General features: G+C 39.7%; 1 long non-coding RNA gene across 1 annotated transcript; it reads right to left on the bottom strand.

Moving 5' to 3' along the window:
• Nucleotides 1-8,147: 8,147 nt before the first annotated feature.
• LOC109207360 lies at nt 8,148-10,350 on the bottom strand. Its single transcript, XR_002064996.1, has 2 exons — nt 9,412-10,350; nt 8,148-8,380 (listed from the first exon to the last, which is right to left on the bottom strand). It is a non-coding gene; the product is annotated as an uncharacterized LOC109207360 (long non-coding RNA).
• Nucleotides 10,351-10,885: the final 535 nt, after the last annotated feature.

Raw genomic sequence — 10,885 nt, 5'->3', positions numbered from 1 at the left:
GGTTTAAAATACCAAAGTTTGAAAGAATGACGGGCACGGCGACCCCGTTGCTCACTTGAAGAAGTATTGCAATCAGTTACGTGGGGTTGGCGGAAAAGAAGAGTTGTTGATGGCCTATTTCGGAGAGATCTTAGTAGGCATTGCCTCAGAATGGTACATGGACCAAGACGTCTCACGTTGGCACATTTGCGACAATCTTGCCAGAGACTTTGTAAGGCAATTTCAATATAACATCGACATCGCACCAGACCGGAATTCTTTGGCAAATCTGAAGAAAAAGCCATCAGAGAGCTTCAGAGAATACGCTATTAAATAGCGCGAACAGGCATCTAGGGTGAAACCTCCCATGGACGAGGTAGAAATGGTCACTATCTTCCTCCAGGCCCAGGAAGCAGATTACTTTCAGAACATGATGTCGGCCATGGGCAAGCCTTTTGCAGAGGCAATTAAAATTGGCGAAATGGTAGAGAATGGTTTGAAAACGGATTTTGAGTCAATCGGCCATCAGAGCAACCTCCCAAGCCATCCAAGGCGGGTCTGGAGGGATGGCCAAAGGTAAAAAGAAAGAAGAAACAGTTATGGCAGGATCGGGGGGAAGAAGATATCGGGCTCCGAGACTTGTGTTTTCTGAAAGAACCCCTCAACACTACTATCCTCATGTTGATACGGCTTATGCTCCCCCACCTTATGCGGTCATGAATGCTCAACCTTTCGCCCGACCACAGCCACAAGCCAACAGAAATCAACCTCCATTCCAAAGAAATCTGCCTCCCCACCAGAACCACTATAATCTCCGACCTCCGCAGAATAACTTCCGTCCTCGGGAACCACCCAGGAGACCAAACTTTACCCCAATTGGTGAATCTTACTCTAGTCTATTCCCGAAACTTGTCCAAATGGGTCTACTACAGCCGGTTCCTCAGAAAAGACAAAACCCGGCATCGCCTGCCTACAGAGCTGGTGTCAGGTGTGCATACTATTCAGGGGCAGAGGGTCATCATACAAATGACTGTTGGACTCTGAAACAAGCGGTGGAGAACTTAATAGAGCAAGGGAAAATTGTGTCGAGGGATGAGGATGTCCCAAATGTGACCAATAATTCGCTGCCCGCTCACAACAACGGGCCAGTAATCGGGATGATCTGTGAGGATAGAGAATTTGATCCAGCCTTAAAAGCTATAATTGCTATTGCCGATGCAGAAAGAAATCCCGAGGTGGACCCGAAACAAGAGAAGGGGGAAAAGAAGAGCAAAATCACCAAGATAGAACCAGAAAAGAAAGCTGATTTGAAGAAAGGAACACAAATGTACATACCCAAGCAAGCCTATGTGGTGCGGGGGACAATTAAACCACCTCGGCTGAATGAGCCAGTGGTTATTGGACGCGTACCACAGAAGCCTATGACGAACCCTGCTGCGGTACCATGGAATTATCATCAGACGGTGGTTACATACAAGGGTAAAGAGATCTTGGGAGAGCTGTTAGAAAACCCCCCTATTGAGAAATATTCAAATGTAGAGGAGATAAACAATGCCACCAGAAGGCGTTTCCCGCCTAAGAAGCCTGTGAGTGCTGAGGAAGCAGAAGTGTTCTTCCAAAAAATGAAAATGGCTGATTATGAGGTGGTGCATTTGTATGAAACTTTTGTCAAGCCTAAATACGGTAAAGAGGAAGATGATGAGGTTTTCATGGCTGAAGAAAGTGAGGAAATACGTGGGGCAATGAGGAAAATGCTCTACGAAACCCACATGGTCCAGCCGGGAGAAGGGACTAGCACCGCTGAGGTGCTCTACATGGGACCAGATGCTAAACTCCAAAATTGGAAGGCTACGCCATTCCCGATCAGGCGGGAGTCCCGGTAGACCTGTCCTGCTATTTTTTTCTGCATCCCGAGTTATTCCAGGGTGTAACTCGGATGTTTCCTGTAGTTTTCTTGTCTTTAAATTCCCGAATATGAACCCTGTTATCTTTAAAATTCCAAAAAAATGAAATCAAAACTTCTTCGTTCATTTTTCTTTCTGATTTTGCTATTTTTCTCCTTCATTTTCTTCTCTTTAGTTCTAATAATGCAGCTTTAAATAACATGACATGCTTGCGGACTTCATGCCAAGACCCCAAAACACTGTCAGATTTCGAAATCATGAATCAAGAGTCGAAATGCAGAGAAGGTGACCTTGAGGAAATAAAACAAAGAATTGGAACAATAGTGGAAGAGAAGAAAATGGTAGAGAGATTCGGCATGGTGCTCACTGAACCTCCGTAATATCTAACATTGAAGGAAAATTGGTTCGCGGTTTGGAAAGGTCCATATATTACAACAAAACTGTACTCGGGGCACATCCGGGCAATTATACCAACAAAGAATGGCCCGCGCTTACAACAAGAAGGTGCCTCCCAGGAATTTTGAAGTAGGGCAACTCGTGTTAAGACGCATTCTCCCTCATCACCAACAAGCAAAAGGAAAATTCGCTCCTAATTGGAAGGGTCCATACATCATCCGGAAAATATTGCCGAAAGGAGCATGGTATTTGGAAGATATCAAAGGAAATGATCCCGAAACAGCTGTGAATGCAGATGCAGTAAAAGGTACTATGTCTAGGCTCTCTGCGGTGTTGGTTTTTGTGCAATTGAGATGACGAAGGCTTTCCTTCTCGCTATCCAAACACTATCAACCCTTCGTAAACCCATTTGAGCCGGTTACCCTTCTTTGGCTACCCTCTTTGGAAACCAGAAGTATTATCGAAAAAAGAGAAAAGAAAAAAAAAAGAGAAAAAAAGAAAAGGAAAAGAAAATATGATGGAAAAAGAGAAAAAGAAAAAAAGAAAAAAGAAAAGAAAAAGAAAATATGATATGATGAAAAAAAAAATTATTTGCCTGAACTACGTCTGACTTGATTCCGAAAGGATACGTAGGCAGTCTCTCTCTGGGGTTCAGTCATACCAAAACAAAAATCCCAATTCCCCCAAAATTGAAACTGGGGCAGATGATATAATGGTTCGGCCATGAATCCGCCGAAATGGTTCCAAAGTTGTAGTTCCGCCCAAAATCCTTTTTACCCCAAAACCTTGTCCAAGTCCTTCCGATCAATTGGCAAAGGCAGGGAAGTGGAAAACGTTATTGTTGGAATCTGACACAACGCAAATTGAGAGAAATAAAATGAGAGAGGCTTATCGCTGAAAACCTTCGGGCACCATAAGGCGATGGTGAGTAGAGAAACTGAAAATGAGAGAGTCCGCTTAGTGAAAACTCGCAAAGAGCACTATCGGGCGACGGTGAGAAGAGAAATGAGAGAGGTCGATTGGCGAAAACCCGCAAAGGGCGCTGTCGGCCGAAGAGAAGACATCTCCCACCACTGAAAGAGTCCTGGCAAGGTTCCCTGGTTTTGAGACACGGGTCATTGAGTTTACGAGAAGTTGGGAAAGTTTGCGCGGATCGGGCATCCAGTCCAAGAAGCATGTCATGTTTATTTGAAGCTTGCATGCACCCCCAGATAAGTCCTTCTCTTCCCCCCGAAAGGGACGCTTCTCTTTAAATTCATCTTCTTGCTTACTTTTTGCTTGAATCCCTTTCGATCTAACGCTGATTCCGAAACTATTACAAAGAAAAGGTGGCAGGACCGGTTTCACAAGGCTCCGCCTGGCAAGAGTCAAAGAAAATACCCAGCCTCAGCGGACGCGTCAGTCCAATCCCGATTGACCATGGTGGTTGATGCTTTCGAAGCAAATACATTGGAAAAGAAAGAAAGTCAAAGGCAAAGGTTCTAAGAGCAGAATAAGGTAAAAGGGCTAGAGCCCACACGGGCGAGTCATCATGAAATCCTAAGGCTGAACGCGGTCGGTTTGAAAAGAGATTCACCCTCAAGGCAAACGAGCAGCAAAGTTCTCAACGGAAATGGGGCCGGGATCAAGCAATTGGGATGATCAAGGCCACAAAAACCAACCACCGTTTCAAACTAACAAACTGTTCTTTGTTGAAAACAGGTGCAATCAAAGCAACCATGCAAGAAGCAGGTGCAACCCAAAAGGAAATGAAGTGCGCAAGCGTTGAAACAGCTTTGCAGCAGGAAAACGACCAAAAAGGAAGTTTCCCTCCCCCCAAATTCTTTCATGCATTTTGCTAAATAAAAGGAAAACATATAAAGAGGAGAACAAAAGAAAAAGAAAGAAGAAAAGGAATAAAAATGAAAATCCCAAAAGAAAAACAAATCATGGTAGCATAGGATCCCATTCCTTAAATCTCCCGGCCAAAAAACCGAGAAACTTTTTCTTTCCAAATCCCGGCCAAAAAACCGAGGATCTCCCGGCCAAAAAATCGAGGAGCTTTTTCTTTCCAAATCCCGGCCAAACAAACCGAGGATCTCCCGGCCAAAAACCCAGGAGCCTTTTCTTTCCAAATCCCGGCCAAAAAACCGAGGAGCCTTTTCTTTCCAAATCCCGGCCAAAAACCGAGGATCTCCCGGCCAAAAAATCGAGGAGCTTTTTTCTTTCCAAATCCCGGCCAAAAAACCGAGGATCTCCCGGCCAAAAAACCGAGGATCTCCCGGCAAAAAATCGAGGAGCTTTTTCTTTCCAAATCCCAGCCAAAAACCGAGGATCTCCCTACACAATCCTGATTTGATCGCTTAGATATGTGTCACAACTAACTCACGAAATTTTCCTAGTGAAAACTGGGGCAGAAAAATTTCGTTTGTTGTTTGTTTTGGTGTCTTAAGCAGGTCTAACACCGAGGCACAGGGGTGCGAGACGACCGATGGAATGAGTCTCAATCCAGAATAAAGAAAAGAAGAAAAGAACAAACAGAAATGAATTCAAAATGTTGAAGCAAACAAGGGTGCGGATTGCTCAAAATCTGATCGTAGTCACAAGCTCCGCCGACCCCGTTTTGACCCAATGCTGCAGAAAGAAACAATACCTACAACCTGCGAGCATCAAGATTCAGATCGGAGTCCACAGCAAAATCAGCTAAGACTCAAGATCAAGTTTCAAGAGATTTATAGATAGGAATCTTGTAACTCATAGTTGATAGGCATAGCTAGCTTAGCTTTGATTTTCCTTTTTGGTGTAATAAGGAGCTCAGCAAGCAGAAACAGCAGCAACAGCATTGAAATCACAGCCTCCCGGTAGTCCCAGCTACCAAAACTTGCAGAACTACACTGACCTGATTCCTTTATAGCCAAGGATATGTAGGCAACCTTTAAAGCAGGGTTCGGTTAGGCTCTTTTCAAAAATGTTTCTCATGGAGTTTCAAACAGGCAAAAATCCCTCATATTGCTCACTTTATCTTTGCCCGAAAACTCTTCATGTTTCCGAGCAAAGAGGGGCAGCTGTAAGCACGTGATTTTTGCCCTATACGAAATACTCCTATAAAATCCCAAGAAAAATAAATTTTTGTTAATTATTTGACATTTTAGGATTTTTGTAGAATTTTATTAATTGTTTGCATTTTTTTGCACGTTTAATTTTTATTAAAATCATGAAAATGTCAAAAAATTATCATGCATTGCATTTAGGTTTTGCTTTTACACTTTTAGGATTAATTAGTTAATTATTTATTTTATTAAAAAATGAAAATCACAAAAAATGCGTCATTTTTACACTTTTGACTTTTATTTTTAGGTTATTGATTTTCCACTTTTTATTTAGGATTAAGTAATTTTTATAATTTTGTAATTAGTTAATTAGTTTAATTTCACATTTTCCGACAATTAAGAATTTTTAGTTTGTAGGATTTTAATTAAAAAAAAAAGGAAAATTTGAAATAAAAGAAAGAATTGGAAAAGAATTGAAATTGAGCCATCTTTAAACACCCACTAGCCCAATCTCCCTATGACCCGACCTGGCCCAATAACCCATTCCCCTCTCATTAAATCCCAACCCTAAAGACCATATCCATCAGATTTTTTTCGATCTCTACAGGGAGCGCAGCTTTTTTCCATTTTTCGACACAAAAAAAGAAAAAGGATCGGACTTCTCTTCTCAAGAAATAGCAGAGAACGGCACTCCATGGCATTTCTCAAAACAAAAACGACGACCTCACTCTCTCTCTCACGCTTAGAGGGAATGAATTTGAGAGAAAATTTTCAGATCTGAAGAACAAAGAAAAAAACCAAAAAAAAGGGGTTTTGAAGGTGCCTCCTAAATTCTGTCAATTCCCTTCATCATATTCTGGGTTTTCAAGCTGATTTCGGGGCAGATTTGAAGTTGTTTCTCTGTTGTTTTGCTGTTGTGGATCTGAACTTCATCTCCTGCCTTCCGACCTTTATTTGGTCAGTTTTTTCCATTGCGTTTTTGCTGCTAGGTACATCTCCTAAACTTGTATTATTTGCCTAATAATGGATGTGATTAAATGAATCTCATACTGTTGCTGCGTTGTATATTTGCCAAATGGGTCAAGATTTTAGTCACATAAATCTCAGTTTTGTTAAATGAACAATTGGCCCGAGATCAGTTCTTCTTAACTTCCAATTTGCTGCGCCTACTGTTATACCCGTGATATACATCAAAGTTGCTTAAGTGTGTGTCATCTTTTGTTGTTATACTAAATGCTTGACCACATAGGTATTAATCTGAGATTGTTTGGTTAACTGGTGATTGGTTTGGTTGATTAAAATGTGTTGTAGCTTCATTTTACCTTTGTTCGTATTTTTGCCTACATATGGGTACGGTGCCTGTGGCATCGTTATGATACACAATTCCAAACTCGGGGGTGCATTTCATGTAACCCGTTTGTAACAAATTCGAATAATAGAACCCTTTGAAATAATTTGAGGCGTGCCATGTCAAGTAAAATCTCAAAATTCATGGCCCTCACTTAATTAATTTTAACTCTTTAGAAATCGAGGTGTGCAATTAGTGAATTTTCTATGGCCCTCACAAATTTGAAAGTACGTAGTTGGTTTAGGCGCGTAATTTAATTTAACTTCCTTAAACTCGGGTGTGCATTTCATGTGACCCAAATCCAAATCCCAAAACGTTGAATAAAATGTGTCGAGGATCCGGGTGCATTTCATGTGACGTGATCCAAAAACATGTTTTAAACGACGTTCAATTTCTTAAAAAATTTAATTTAAAGCGGTAAATAATTTTAAAATTGCACTATAGGATGACATGTTTAAAAATCAGATTTTAGCCAATTATAATAGTTTAAGCGACCGTGCTAGAACCACGGGATCCGGGGGTGCCTAACACCGTCCCTCGGGTCAACAGAATTCCTTATTCAGAATTTCTGGTTGGCAGACTCCATTCAGGAAGTCGAAATTCCTCGATTTGGGAATCAAGATAAACCGGTGACTTGGGACACCAAAAGCCAAACCTATCCCAAGTGGCGACTCTGAAATGAATAAATAATCCCATTTCGAATAATGTCACTTTAAATGAAAAATCTCCCTTATACATTATCCTTCGGGGTAGGTGTGTAAAAAAAGGAGGTGTGACACTTTTAAATCACTTGAATTATTCGTAATTAAAGAATTGAGTTACGCGTACGTATACTCTTTTCTTTTGGCGCATCATAATCATGTCACGTGAACGTGTCCATGATTAATAACGCTTTTTGTTGATTTGTTAAGAAAGTTTGGTTGAAGTTGCGCGAACGCATCCCTCGAGTCTTTTTTAGAGTTAAATTTGCAATTATGTTACGCGAACGTATACATAATCGCAATACTAATCTAAATCGGGCCTAAAGCAAACTACGATTATTCAATTTTAATAGAAACATTTGTGAGGGCCATGGATTATTTAAATTGTTTATGACACTCCTCAAACCTTTTCTATAAGGGCTAGCTCTTGGTCTAATTTATGAGGGCCATGAATAATGGGTTTTATTTGGCATGGCACGCCTCAAACCTTTTCTATAAGGATTATACTTAATTAAACTTAAAGATATTTCCATCCGAACTTTGGGCTCAAGCTGTTGAATAACATGTAAAGTAACACAGCGGGCCTATGCAAATCGAGGCAGGAACTGGGCCAAGGCAGGCCCAGTATATTATTGCATGCTTCCTCTTTTAGGCAAAGGAAATGGGCCGTCAGTTCATTGAGCTTAAATTTGAGCCCAAAACCAAACTAAAGGATTGAATCCAGATATTGGCCCATTTAACTTAATAAGATCCCTTTGGAGCCTTCAATTCCAAATTTTACAAATTAGACTAATGATAAAATAATTCAAACTCAAATATACATGCTCAAAATGGAAACAAGAATTTTCAACATCACTCAGCTGAGGCAGGCAGCAAGAAATAAAAAGGTCTGTTGCTTCAGTACAGTCACATAGGCATCCATAAACTTTTAGAAGTAATGAGATCAATTGAACACTTGAAAGCACAAATGCAATTGAATTAGCTATAAGATGGGACAGGCTACTCTTGTAAAATCGAATGGGGCTGCACAACAGATCAAACGACATTAAACAATCTCGCTACTGTTGTCATCACGTTAGGCATACTGAACACTTGGTCGTCATAGGAATTAACTTCAGCAGTAAATAAACTTCATCAAAGGTAAACTTGCTAACATCAGAGGTTAATTAGAGAGATGAAACTCAGGCCAATTCGACAACTATTCATGCTAAGTTCATGGAGTTTCCAAACCAGCTATATTTACCAACATCCAGATTGTTCCAACGCTGTCAAATACTACTGGGATTGTGTGAGAAATATTTTCCTAACACTATTTATCAACCAAGTATTGAACTTGATTGCCCTACCTTATATTAACAAGAAACATACTCTTAACTATCATCCAACTTTATTCAGCTTGTTCTCTTAAGAACTTCAGGTTGCACTTTGAGCAAATCTTTCAAAGGCTGATTAGTTAGCACACAGTACATTTTTGAAGCTCAATTCACACTTAACATCTTTAGGCCTCAACTTTATAGCAAAATCAGATTTAGCATGACTTAACACAAGATTTGAACAACAACATTGTAGGCTGGGACAGACACGAAGGAATGCAACAGAACAAATACATAAATGCTTTTGAACATGTTACATATGAATGGAGAAGAAGTGATTAACCAAACCCAAAACACACACACAGATTCTGCCATGTCTTGATAAGGGGAGTAATACAATTTAAACCCCTTATCAAGATTCAACAGCTCAAAAACTCAACTTTTATAAGGCTTCCTCTTACTTTTTCAGCAAATCAATATACTGATTTTAACGAATCATATGAACGATTAAATGTGACGAGTGTGCGTGTGTGCAATCAGTTACAATAGGGATTACTACAGTGATCCTTAGCAGGCAAGTCCATAGTAGATTTTCAGTCTTAGACTTGCCAAAAACTCACATCCATTCATGTTTAAAACAAAGTAAACAACCATTTTACACTATTTCATAAAATGACTTCAAAGAAGAGCCAACACTTCATTTTAAATCGGAAAGCAGAAGTACAGAAATGAGATGTGTACCTAAATTCGCAACCAAAATTGAACCTTTGCCCAAATAAAGGCTAAGAACAACCAACAATGGATGAACTCAGCAAACCCAAACGACAGAAGAATAGCAGCAGATAGCCTCAAGACCTCAGTTAAACCAGCAAATGTCAGCAGTCAAAAACCCCAGCAAAGAAAAAATGAGATCGAATCCGGCTTTCACAACTGAAGTTGAGTCATTTTTTTATGTTTTCTAAAAAATCGACTGGAAAGGAAAAGGTCAAAAGAGAATGACCAAAACCTAGAAATTTTTACTCGACTAAATTTTGAAGATTTTTCTCCGATCTTTTTTCTTTAACCTAGCACACAGACTTACCTTGTATATATATAGCCCTCAAAATCTTCAAAAATCTGCCCAAAAATCCAAAAAATCTTCAGGTCTTTGAACAATTTTTGGGACAAATGGAGGGCGTGGATTGATTTCACATCTATCCACGGCTCCCATTCATCCAACAAATTATCCTTTCGTACCCGAAATCGTATGATTTGGGAGAGAATATTCGTATTTTCTGACAAATCCGGTTGGAAATAGAGGTGACGTGGAGGGGAGGGGACCAATGAGTGAGCTCGGGCGAGTTGAGGTGAGTTGAAGAGGAAGACGATGAAGGAACAGTACACCCTAGCGTCGTTTCTGATTTTCTCTAGGTTTAGGGTTTGATGGGGAAAAGTTATAAGGGGGATTTTATATTAAGGGAACCGGACGGGTCAAAATAATGGGTTAGTTCGGTTTTATTCGGACTGGGGCGGTTAAGGTTTGGGCTGGGGATTAATTGGATTATGTGGGGGGAACGATTGGGCCGAATTTGGGTGCAAAAACTGGCCGAAGTTTCAGAAATGAGCCACTTCTTTAATTTCTTTCTTTATTTCAAATTTTCTTTTCTTTTTTCTTTTCTTTCTTCTTTTTTTTTTAATTAAAAATCCTAAATTATCTAAAATGTGAAATTAAACTAATTAACTAATTATAAAAATTGTAACATCACTTAATTCTAAATTAAAAGAGGATAATCAATAAACCAAAATTAAAAGACAAAAATGTAAAAATGAGCAATCTTTTTGTGATTTTCAAATTTATATAAAGAAAATAATTATTGATTAATTCTAAAAATGTAAAAACAAATCCTAACCTAAACTGTACAACATTCTCAAATATCATATACAGTTCAAATAATATTTTTTTGCAACTTATGTCAAAGTAGACCTTCTTACTTGGATTCCTAGCTGGTGCATCCCTTACTTCATCAGGGCCAACAAGTTCTCTTTCATCATCACTACACTCGCTACCTGGATCTGAGCTATCAAAATACTGGTCATCCCCTCCTAGTTTCCCTTCATATTTTCCCCTTTTGTTCTTATGCATATCTTCAAAACCATAATCTATACCAACTGGACCAGATGGTATCTCATCTACATTTACTTGGGCATCCATCTTTTTGTTGATTTTTAGACTGTC

Source organism: Nicotiana attenuata, unplaced genomic scaffold (genome assembly GCF_001879085.1).
Source record: "Nicotiana attenuata strain UT unplaced genomic scaffold, NIATTr2, whole genome shotgun sequence".
Lineage (NCBI taxonomy): Eukaryota > Viridiplantae > Streptophyta > Magnoliopsida > Solanales > Solanaceae > Nicotiana > Nicotiana attenuata.
This window is presented reverse-complemented; position numbering and strand designations above follow the sequence as displayed.